The following is an 11,593-nucleotide window of genomic DNA, read 5'->3' on the forward strand; positions in this document are numbered from 1 at the left end:
GGCTGCAAAGGCACAAGGGCCAAAAGTGGAGAAATGGGATGGGTCTAGGCGGGATGCTTTGAGAGGGAGCAGTGGTGCAACTGTGAGGAAAGCTGCAGTGTGGCAGGGAAAAGAGAGCAATGTCAAGATCCCAGAAGGAAATCCACTGTCCATCTGGTGCCCTGACCCACCTCCCCAGATACCTCTGTCTGACGAGGCAGACCCTGTGGTTCCACAGAACCCGCCTGTTTGCTGCCAGCCACCCCCTGACTGAGGAAGGAAGAGGCAGATGATGGTGCTGGTGAGGAAGAAGCCCTTTCTTCAACTTGCAATTCAGAGCACCTGGAGAAAAAAAGAGTGATCTCTGTTTAGGGCTGTTCTTGCAGCCTCCTTTGGGGTTCAGTCATTTTCTTGAATCAGTTTCTACAACAGAGAGAAGACCTAACCAAGACTACAAATGGGAAGTTCGATCGTGGTCTTCCCACCAGGTCCCCTGCGACCTCCATTTCATGGAATCATAGACTCATAAAATAGTTTGGGTTGGACGGGACCTTAAAGACCATCCAGTTCCAATCCCCCTGCCATGGGCAGGGACGTCTTCCACTAGCCTGGGTTACCCAAAGCCCCGTCCAACCTGGCCTTGAACCCTTCCAGGGAGGGGGCAGACACAGCTTCTCGGGGCAACCTGTGCCAGGGCCTCACCACCCTCACAGGGAAGAATTTCTTCCTAGTATCTAATGTAAATCTGCCTCTTTCAGTTTAAAACTGTCACCCCTCGTCCTGTCACTACACCCCCTGATAAGGAGTCCCTCCCCATCTTTCCTGTAGGCCCCCCTAAAGTGCTCTTCTCTCTCTTAGCCAGCTTCAGAGAGCAGACAAGTAGCAGTTTACACCAAGGCAGCAGCCTAAAGCCCAGCGAGGAAAGATAAGGACCGACATGGGGTAGTTCAGATTTGACAGCACTGAAGGACGCAGGTAGTAATTGTCTCTGATGACAGAAAGAGAAACATAGAAATAGAAACAGAAAGAGGATGAGAAGAATAAAAGCAAAGCCAGGAAAAGGAAATGTACTCTGATCACATTTTAAAATTTGTTTTTACCTGACATAAAACAGCAAATAGGCTTGCTGACTGAGGACTGTGTCGAAGTCACAAGGATCCACAGACGCATCATTCATCTTGTACCACAGTCCATCGCTGGCCTGTAAAAAAAGGCATCGATACCCGGAGATGAACTGCGTGGTTCCTCAGCAAAAACACAGGCAGAAAACTACAGAACCAAGAGTACATCAAATCAAAACAAATCCAGTCCAGCTCCTAAGGAGACCTTCTCCCCCAAAACCTTGGCTGCCAGTAACACTGCCATGAACATTTGTCGTCCCCAGCACACGTATTTCCTTTGCGAGGAAGGATGTTGATCTTTACCTTCACGTAGCAGTAGAAGTGTCCTGTGTGACAGGTGTCACCACGATGTACCAGGACAGCATATAAGGAGTAGAGGAGCGGTTCTCCAGCTGTCTGAGATGTGTACGGGCGAAGATCCAGGTACTGGGGATACTCCACAATCTACGGAGAGACCGAGAGGGCTCAGAAATGATCCTGAACTACTACATGAAATAGCCTTCCAAGACCAGGGGCCAGAGGTGCATAAATACAATTTTGGGGTTCATGAATACTTGGTTTTCCCTAAAGCAACATGTCATGGTTTGGGGAGCAGGAAACTGTTCTTGGCCAAAGCAGCTCTGTTGGAGCAGAGTACGTGCTGGTCTTCCCACAGGAACTCTCCCCTCCCCAGAAGAAAACGAAAAACTCAACACGAACAGCTCGTGAAAGAGCGCACTGCTTTGGGAGATCTGCTCCAGGAAGAGGAAGTTGCACTCCCAATTGCGTACACACCTTGCTGATCTTCCTGCCAGTGACATCACACCTTTTGAGACACATCGTGAGAACCCTGGGCACGTGATGGACCGTAATCTTCTTGGAGGCAGCAGCCGTCTTGTCACACCTTGAAACCAAGCACAGAGCCAAGTGCTGAAATGCTCCCTGTCTTGGCCCAAGAAGGCCAGCTAACCTTCCATGGCTCACACATCCTCATGCTATTTTAAGGTTATTCAGTACCGTAAGGCCATATTAAAAAAAAGCTGCGTCTCATTATGGTGCATTAAACCTATGTGAAAAGGTGATGTGTGATAGATGACATACAGCACCTTCACACACAACCTAGTACTAATGTGTTGTTAGTAATCATCTTACTTGCGACATTTAAAGCACTTTCCACCATCCAGCTGCTGAGGTTTCACAAAATTCTCCAGAGCTGCAGTGACAGATGATGCGGCCTGGAGGAGTGAGAAAGGAGAGCACTGAGCTGCGGGAGATACCCTCGCCCAAACACTGACTAGTTTACACAAACACCCAGCTAGGTGATGCTGAGGAGAGCCACTGTGAACCCGCAAGGAGTGTCCAGAATGAGGCAGAAAGAGGGTGTTATGCTCGACATTTCCCTCATTGCCCAGGGATTCACGGGGCTATCAAGAGCTGCATCTCTGTGCCACTGCTCAGTTGAAAACAACACAACCCATCAGCCTAGGAGCCAGGCGGGTGTTGAGGAAGAGCAAAGGGAAGAAGGATGAGAGTACATCAAGGGTGCAGAGAGGAGAACGTGTGCTTGTTCAGCTTAAGGCCAGCACCTACAGGGAGACCACTGCCATGGCCTCCCCAGGAGCATACCATCCACTCCACCTCCCACCCACCACCAGGCTCTCCTGCGTTTGCGGGATACATTTTTAAGTCAATTCTGTTGATTCAGGAAAACTACAGGGGCCTTGGGACATCCCAAAGCACAGTTACAAACCCTCTTACTTTTATATCCAAAGGAATATCCAGGATGGATCTGTGGGAATCGGAAACTGCATTGCAGCTCAGGCACGTGACTGGAAAGCAAATCAAAATGTTCAGCAACAGGGGAAGTCAATTGACTGTGCCAGTTTACGTCCTCCATAGCTACTACGCCAGTCACACCATCAGCTCTTTATCACAGGCAGACAGAAGGACACAGACAATTCCAAGGAGGGAAATGGAAAAGTACCTCTGGATCTCAGATAGCCCATAAATATTTGATGGACAATGGTAGTTGATCGAGAAGAGATGTCCAATCTGTATCTAAATGGTAAGGCAGAGAGTTAGCTCCTCCGAGTTTTTTGCTTTGTCTGAAAGCTCTTGGTGTGGGGTTTCCTTGATGGGAGTACATCAAGGTGATCAAAAAGCCTGAGAACATTGAAAAGTAATTTGCTTATGCTTACCTGCTTCTCCGACTCAGACAAGCTCTTTGCATGGCGTTGACAATATGTTTTAAGATTTCACAGGCATCTCCCTGCTTGCCAAGCTTGAAATCCTTCCGTATTCCTAAAAGAGAAGTTAGTAGTTCTCTCCTACAAGAATGGAAAAAACCCTGTAAAAGCAACTGAAATGACTTACGTGTGAGAACACGCACGACAGCCCAAGGCTGGATGGCAGTGTCTGAGGATTGCAGGGCCTCGTTAACGTGCTCTTCCATACTGCACATCATGCAGAGGTCTTGCCGATGACCTGAAGAGGGAGGGAAGCAAGCTTCTCCGGTTAGCAAAATACCCATAGTGATGGGAAACCTAATGGAGATCTTAAGTTATAAGAACAGTCTCCACTCCTCTTCTCCCAAGCTGCCAATGTCCCAACAAGCCCGGCACATTTTGGCGCGTAGAAAACATTCTTCAGAGGGATGCTAAACTGTCGTAAGTTTTCTTTTGCAACAAGCAAAGCGAGTTTAATTTGCAGGAATGGGGACCCAAGTCTAGACAGAGGTGCCTTTCTGAAGATGAACACGCCTAGATACAACAAGCGACTTCTAGGCTTGAGTGTTCAAACACCACCAACTCGGGGGGTTGACAAAGAAGGGCTGCCTTTCTCCGAAATCAAATTCCAGATTCTGGGAATCCCTGGGAAGTGCCCAGCAGATTTACAGGGAGATGTTCCTAAAAGCACTCACATGACTGGCTGTGCTCCCGAGAGAGCAGGTAGTTGGCCAGAGGGGGTGTGTATGTCAGGCACTGCAGGGCGGAGTTGAGGAAGCATGTATTGCCCAGGTTGTGGAGTCCTGCTCCAGCTCTCTGCCGCTGCTTCCATTCCATGCAAATCTTCTCCGGGGGATAGAGGATCCTTTGTGGCGGAGCCATTCCCTCAGCAATGACTGCAGGGGAATGACATTCGAAAAGAGATGAGACGATATTGTTGCACAAAAGCATATTTGAAAGTCGAGTTCTCTGCAGGAGCACCCAGTACAACCAACTCTACATCCAACCCAGAAGCACTGGGAGAAGCCTCACGCTGACATTGAAATTTACTGGTCAAGAAACAGTTTTGGAAAATAGTCTGTTCCCCTGCTTACTTTGCCGAAAGCCCAAAAAACCCACGCTCTGATTTCTGTGCCTCAGGCTACCTTCCTTTCCCTCTAGAGTCTTGAAGTGGATTATCAGGTCAAGTCTTCCCTGATCCTGATAGTAACTTGGTGAAAACAAGCGTCTAGCCCAGAAGGTAACCCTACTGATGTCCGATCTTTCTATGAGCAAGGGCATCTTTCCAACTCTCGTACTAGTGGCAGAGGAGTGATGTGTTTTCCTGTGTGTAACTGAAAACACCTGGCTAAGTCTGACTGCTATCAGGAAAGGCCCCAGAATTCACTCTAGGTTGTCAGCACACCAACACTCAGGGCTGGAGCACCAGCCACGTCCGTTGCCTTTGGGCATTCCCAAAATCCCGACCTGCTGGGGAAGCTGTTACTACTCACGGGAGTCGTTCCCCATTGCAGCCATCGCTCCTCTCAGGGACAGAAGGGAAACCTCTGGATGGCAAAGGATGTCGGGGTGCTCTCCAGAGAGGGAAGATCAGCGCAAATGCCTGATTGCAAAACAATGATTGAAGCTCAACAAAATGTTTAAAGAAACCCCAAACACAACCCACAGAAGAGCATCTTCCCACAAAAGTCTTCCAGTGGTACTTGTGGCTGATGCAAGCTGCAGGCTGAGAGCCCTACTGTCCCTACTACCCCCCTACTGACAGCAATTACAAAGGCCCTCTTGACACTTTTATCCCCTATCTACCTCCTCTTTATGATCTGTCCTGAAAGTCAAATCATAATTACCTTGGAAAGAGGATGGAAGCTGAGGAGAAGTGGGAAGGAAACGATAAAATAGTTGGAAAAAAGTAGTCACACAGGTTCCAAAGGAAGGAGCTGAGTTATCCCGAAGGCCAGCTCAGCCCAACTGGCTTTTGCTGGCCCACTTTTCAGAATCTCAAGTCCTGGCCAGGTGAGATCACAAGTGCCGGGTGGGTGTTGCATCACTGCCCCTTTGTGACACGGGCACGCGCCATGGCAACGCAGCCGCCACAGCCCCAGCAACGCCCGTAGCCAGCATCTGGCAGCCCCTGGGCTTCCCCGCGCACTGCTGGTGAAGGGCTGCTCCTCCGCGGACAGAGCTCCCACCTCTTCCCTGAGCTGCACCAGCCAGAGGAATGGGAACCTGCCCAGGGCTGTAAGCGTGCCTCCTCACAGCTTTGGCTGGCACATTCGGGTTGCTGAGAGTTTCTTTTCTACTCTTCGAGGTTCACACTGTGTGCGTGAGACTCATGGAGCAAAGCACCTGGTCTCTTACAGGTTCATCTCCAAGGAATTTTACCTGCCCCCCAAGATACAGCCACAGGTTGACTCTGAACTAGCACTACCAAAGAAACACCTGCAGCATCTGCGCTGGGTTGACCTTGGCTGGCTGCCCGGCCCCCACCCAGCTGTGTTCTCACCCTCCAGCTCCAAAAACCGTTCCTGTGCGGATTTTAAGCATCTGCACATTTTCAGCTGCCTGCTCCTCACGCACACACTTCAGCTACAGCTTTTGTGCTTATGCAGCGTGGCTTTCGTCACCTTCACAAAACACCACGGCAGGCGGGCTCGGTTGGGTGAATGCGGCTGAAGAATTCCTGTGCCCCAAGAGGGAGGCATCTTGTCCATGAGACCACCTGGACAGAGTTTTTTCTTATTTGACTTTTTAGTGTTATTCCTCTGAAGATGCCTGGGGAAAAACAGAAAAAAAAAAAAATTAAAAAATAATACATATCTATTTCACTGCTGTTATTAGTAAAGGCAACAAGAAGCCTGACCAGGACCAGCTGCCAGGGCTTCCAGGCTCTAGGAAGCTCTGGCAGACCTGTGCAGACTATGTCTGCCCACATTAGGCATTATTGGCAGTGGAAACACCAAGTGGCAAAGCTATCTTCAGACTTGTTCCATTGCCCATCCCTGTGGTATCTAACAATGCTTTAACTGAGATAAAGAAAAAAAGAAGGGCTGTCTTTGTTTACTGCAAAAGCTGCTGCAGTGATCCAAAGCTTGATGCTTTGGGATTGTCTTTCTTCTTCAAGAAGATTTACTCTCTGGGTGGATTTCAAACACACATTATGTCACCTGAGGAGGATCTTCTTAGTCAAGAAGTTCTGTCACCTCTGTAGCTCTCTGCAAGTTCAGAGCACAGAAGGAGACCCAACTAGTCTGTGATGCTCCTGCCAGGCACCATGAACTGTTCACTGGCACCGCTGGAATCCAACGACTTTGCTAACCACAGGGATGACCGTGCAGCCGAGGAGAGGATCTGCCTTCCTGCTCCTTTGCAGCGCCCCAACATTTTGCTCCAGCCCCTCCAGGCCTCCGATGCCGTGGGGACTGAGCCCAGAGCAGTGAGCACAGCAGGGCGGCAGGAAGGGGCAGCTTTTTAGACCTCTTTCAACAGACCTCTTTTCTGCCTCTTTGGCCTGAGGATGTGTAGGAGCCTCGGGGCTGCCTGACTGTGTTATGTCTTCTCCCTCTTTGATGACCCTCTTTGCTGGCTGCAGCAGGGCTGCTGGCAAGGTGCACAGTGGAAAGACAGCAGTCATGCCTTGCCCAGCGATGGGGTAAGGACAGCAGATGCTGAACATATTCACCCAGGAAAACTCTTCCGCTCTCCTACTGCCTCCAGCCTGTCCCCTGCTGTTCCTCCCCATCCAATCCAGGTCCCCTGTGGCCTCCAGCCCAAGCAGGTACAGCTACGGCAAGCCAAGATGTGACCCAATCTGCAGAGGGTCCAGGTGATTTGGAACCATAAGCTAAGCTGTGCTGTAAAATTCAGTGCTACACTAATAAAATGTGCTACACTGATGCTGCTTGTAGAAATCTTGTGCTATGCTGATCATAACATTATGTTAAAAAAATACAGCTTTAATTGTAACTACGACTTAGTGCCGTCATCATTCTGCCCAGGATCCCCAGAAGTCTGTCTGTCCCCATAGTGCCGGGCGACAGCCCTGACCAAAAGGAGACAGAGGAGACGCAGAATGACAGTCCAGAAATGGCATTTGGCTCAGGGGGTGTGCAGGGCAACAGAGACCCAGATCAACTGATAACAAGTCCCCATGGTCACCTTCTCCTCCTTTTCCCCTCCCAGGTGACGCTGATCAATCCCCAGGCACCTGCAGCCATGTTTTGAGTCTTCCATTCGCTGTACACACACTGTACATTTGGAAAAATGTGGCTCCAAAAGCACTTCCCTAAAGAGTGGTGGTAGTTATTTACTCAGCGCTGGTGCTGGCACCAACACCCCAACATCTGTTTAGAGAGCTAGATTTGATCTCCAAACGTAAGGTCTTATTTCTGTTTTCTACCTAAAGTGAAACAAGCAGTGCCTGTGAGGACAAATGGTCCTCTTCTATATCTAACCAAATGGGAAATATTGCCCAGGCTTTCTGGGAGAACTTTATTTAACCTTGACCACCACAGTTCCTGTTTATAAGCAACAGGTTTGTCTTGTTTGCTTAGTCACATAAAACACATGCAGACACACGGCACGATGGAATATTAGCTGTGGACAATAGAAATGTAGAAGAGAAGCCATGAGTGTAATCTAAGGAAGAAATTCTGTATTTGTTTGTATCCTGCTGACTTCTAAATGCCTGTAAAGTGTTTCTTGGATGGGATTGCTTATCCATAGTAGGGCCTTCTGCCAGAAGGATCTACAAGTAACTGAATTAACTAACCATTTTTTCATTCTTCTTCTCCCTTCCTTTCTGTCTTCCGGTGTGCCACCGAACTATTTTCTCCTCTGTTCATTTAAAATCTAGATCTCATCAAATACTTCCCAGTCATCAAGTCCTGAGCCAGTAAAGCCCTGTGGGAAGTGGGTACTCTTCCAGCTGGCAGAGGTAAAGTTATACCCATCAGTGTCACAATGGGAAAATGTGTGCATCTTTTCCCCCCAAAAGTATGAATTGCCTAAGGTTTGCTCTAGTATCAAATTTAGTATTTCCAGAAGCACAAATCAGTAAATAATGGAAGAGTAAGAGAATTAGGCAGTGGCAATGGTCCCAGGGAGCTCGCTTTTCTTTATACACTTGCCAATGTGCATAGTGTCTTGAAGATCATACAGAAGAAGTTACGCTTCTTTTTAGAAAAATTAGCCTCATAACTATAATAAAAACAATGCTCAGGACAATGCCATTCTTCTTAATGAGGAGCTGGATACCAGGATTCAAAAAGTAAAGCACATCCCTGAATTGGGGACCAAGAATAAGAAGGGAAAAGTAGACTCTGAGATCATCAGGGATCTGTATGAAGAGTTGGAAGTTGAAGGAGTGCATTAAGTTCTGAAACGGGCAGCTGTTGAACAGTAATCAAGAATACTAGGTCAGGTTTCCCAACACTCCTAGAAATTCTCAGTGAGTCTTCAATATACCTCGTAGAGGTCTTCCCTTTGATATGGGTGAATTACTCAAAAACCTTTGAGGCTTGATGTGCACCTATTCTTCTTCTTGATGACTGAAAGATGAAGATATGTGCCGCATTCCAGGTGTAATAGGAGAGGATGCGAACATCTTACTTGTACACCTTTTCTTTTCCTTTTTTTTTTTTTTGAAATCACTTCCTAATTGGGTGAGGAAAATGGTTCTCTGTATCCCATCTAGTAGCATCCAGACATATATTCTTGCTTGGTGAGGTTAGTCCCTCTCAGGGAAGAAAAGACAGAGATTGGAAGCACTGAAATAAAAGTATTTCATGCCTTGTTCCATGCTATTATCTGACTTTATAGGAACTTACCTGAGTGGAAGACAACCTGCCTTACCCTACAGGCAGTCAGTCCCTGGTGGGTGGCAGTAGAGTCTGCGAGCATGTGCTACGCTGTCAGCAGTGCCTGGCTGAGGGTGATTACACCCAACCGTGACCGGTGATCCCTAAGGGCATTCGACTACTGCAGCCCTGGGACAGCAGGAAGGCTGGTAACACCTAGTGAGGGACACCAGAAGTCTCTGAGGTGTCCTCTTCCAGGACAGCAGCAAGCTTTGAGTAGTGCTGTTCTGGAGTAAGGCTGTTGCTGAGTCCAGCCTGACTTTTGGAAGTCAGCATCAGAAGCTGTGACGTGACTGTGAAGCTTGTGAAGCTCTAATCTGGGGGAAGGAGAGGTGCTTGTCCACAGGAGTGTGGAGCTTTTACTGCAGTTGGCGGAAAAAGCGAAGCTGAGTCTGTCAGCATGATGTTTGCATGTTGGACAGATTTCCGTGATCTGTCTCTCAGTGATTGCTCCAAAGGTTTCCTACAAGCCTAACTTCATATGCAAAATGAATGTTGAAGGCTCAGATTCAAACTGAGAAAAGCAGGGCATATGTTGCAAGCACATCCTCCTTATCTCTAGCTCTTGTAATACATTTGAGCAACCTGGTCTAGTGGAAGGTGTCCCTGCCCATGCAGGGGGGTTGGACAGAGATGATCTTTATGGTCCCTTCCAACCCAAACCACTCTATGACTCTATGATCAGTGCTACTGATTTTTTCCAATTTTGGAGATCTCGGTAAAGTCGGATTGTAATTGGAGAAATCAAATGTGGGAGATTCAGCTTAACTTTTCAGACAGCAGTTCAGGACCCGGTTTGGAGCGTCCCAGATAAACTGTGTTCGTGGTCACCTTGAGGGTGTCTTAGATTTGCAAGGTTATTTGCTATTTCACAGTATTTGACAGATGGTGATAAAATAAAATGAAGAAGTGGGTTAAATGATTTTTTTATAAAATTCTGAGAATTTCTAAGTTTCTAGAAATGGTTGGAGCAGGCGCTCTGCAGTCGGAAGCCTGGGAGGCTGTTGCTGATCCGCTCTGCTGAGTCTCTTGCTGTGCCTAAAAGCTGCTTGGTCTTTAGCCTCCAGCGCAGAGACATGAGAGCGAAGGGGGGCAGTGGTGGAGTGTGTGTGTGCAACACAGATCCTGAACACGTGAAAGGGAATATGAGAAGTTATCATCTCATCTGATCATGAGGAAAACGTTTGTAGTACCTGCATGACAAAGAGGATAGCTACTGATGCCTCTGCTGAGGGAAAGGGGGGGGCACAAGTCAATATTCTAGAAAAGTCAAATTGTTTTGCTCTGAATTGGAAAAAACGGATAATCTTGTTACTCAAAGCATTAGACAGATTTTTCTAAGTAGCTCTAGGCCTTAGAACTGTCCTGCACTCTCACTGATTCGCTTAATGTGAACCTCTGAGAATGGAGTGGCTTTTAGATTGTAAAATATTTGGACAAATATTACTGCCTAAGGCTAGCTCAATCTCAGAAAAGAATTTCAGCACAATAAAAGAATAACTGTTCTGAGCCTAACTACTGTGGGCTGAGGTTGTGTTTTTATTGGTTAAAATAACCTATTTACTGACAGGAACTCAAAGTGTGACTATGCTTGGACTCCTGTTTTTTTAGCAATTCATGTTGTCTTCACACAGAGACAAGAGAAGATAGCAGAAAGGGAAAAAAAGAGCAGCAGCACAACACTGAAAGAAAATGGAGAAGGAGGCCCAAAGGCTAGTGACAACAGAACAACACAAAATTGATGTAAAAGTGACAACAGAACAACACAAAATTGATGTAAAACTGTCCCAACAGAAACCAGGCGTCAGTGGCAGTGCCAGTGGAAAAGAGAATGTCAGTTCTACAACATCCACACTGGTATGGATTCAAGTATTTCTAGGACTTCAACACTGCTTAGTTTCCATGCATTCCTCTCAGGTCCTCTTAGAAGCCAGGATTCTCCCAAAATATCTTGAACTACTAGGAAGTGTTTCTTAAAGGAGAAGGAAAACCCACAGAAAATCACGCCTTGATGGAAGGATGTTCCCTGCACTAGTTCCGTTCCAGCATCCTTCTTTGGAGCAAAAGTGACTGAGCCAGGATGTTGACTGAAAGACACTTTTAACAAACAGCTGAAGCCCAGAGAAAAGCATGTAAATACGCAGTGGTGGGAAATCTACTGTATTGTCTGTGGTTACCTGAAACATGTAATTAAACGGTTTTAAAGACCCCTTTGCTTCCTGCCTGATAAAGAATGTCTGCTGTTGCCTTTTTATAAAAGTATCGGTAAATACTTCACTGTTTCCATGGGAGATCATATTGACCTGTGCAGAAGAAAATGACTTGTTATGGATGACCTGCGACTCTCAGTGTGCTCCTGGCAGAGCACGCTATGGTAGAGCACAAGTTAAAGCTGAGCACTGAAGTGGATTTCTTGTCACTTTGTCCCTTGCAG

General features: G+C 47.3%; 1 protein-coding gene across 1 annotated transcript in view; it reads left to right on the top strand.

The window, feature by feature from the left end:
* The window catches only part of LOC141950703 (membrane-associated phosphatidylinositol transfer protein 3-like), a 29,105-nt gene extending 17,737 nt beyond the window's left edge, over window positions 1–11,368 (top strand). Inside the window, exons 4-5 of the transcript XR_012631132.1 lie at window positions 8,157–8,237; window positions 10,794–11,368. The gene's annotated coding sequence lies outside the window, so the exon portion shown is untranslated. The remainder of the gene's footprint in view (window positions 1–8,156; window positions 8,238–10,793) is intronic.
* Window positions 11,369–11,593: the final 225 nt, after the last annotated feature.

This window comes from Strix uralensis, chromosome 16 (assembly GCF_047716275.1).
Source record: "Strix uralensis isolate ZFMK-TIS-50842 chromosome 16, bStrUra1, whole genome shotgun sequence".
In the NCBI taxonomy this organism is placed as follows: Eukaryota; Metazoa; Chordata; class Aves; order Strigiformes; family Strigidae; genus Strix; species Strix uralensis.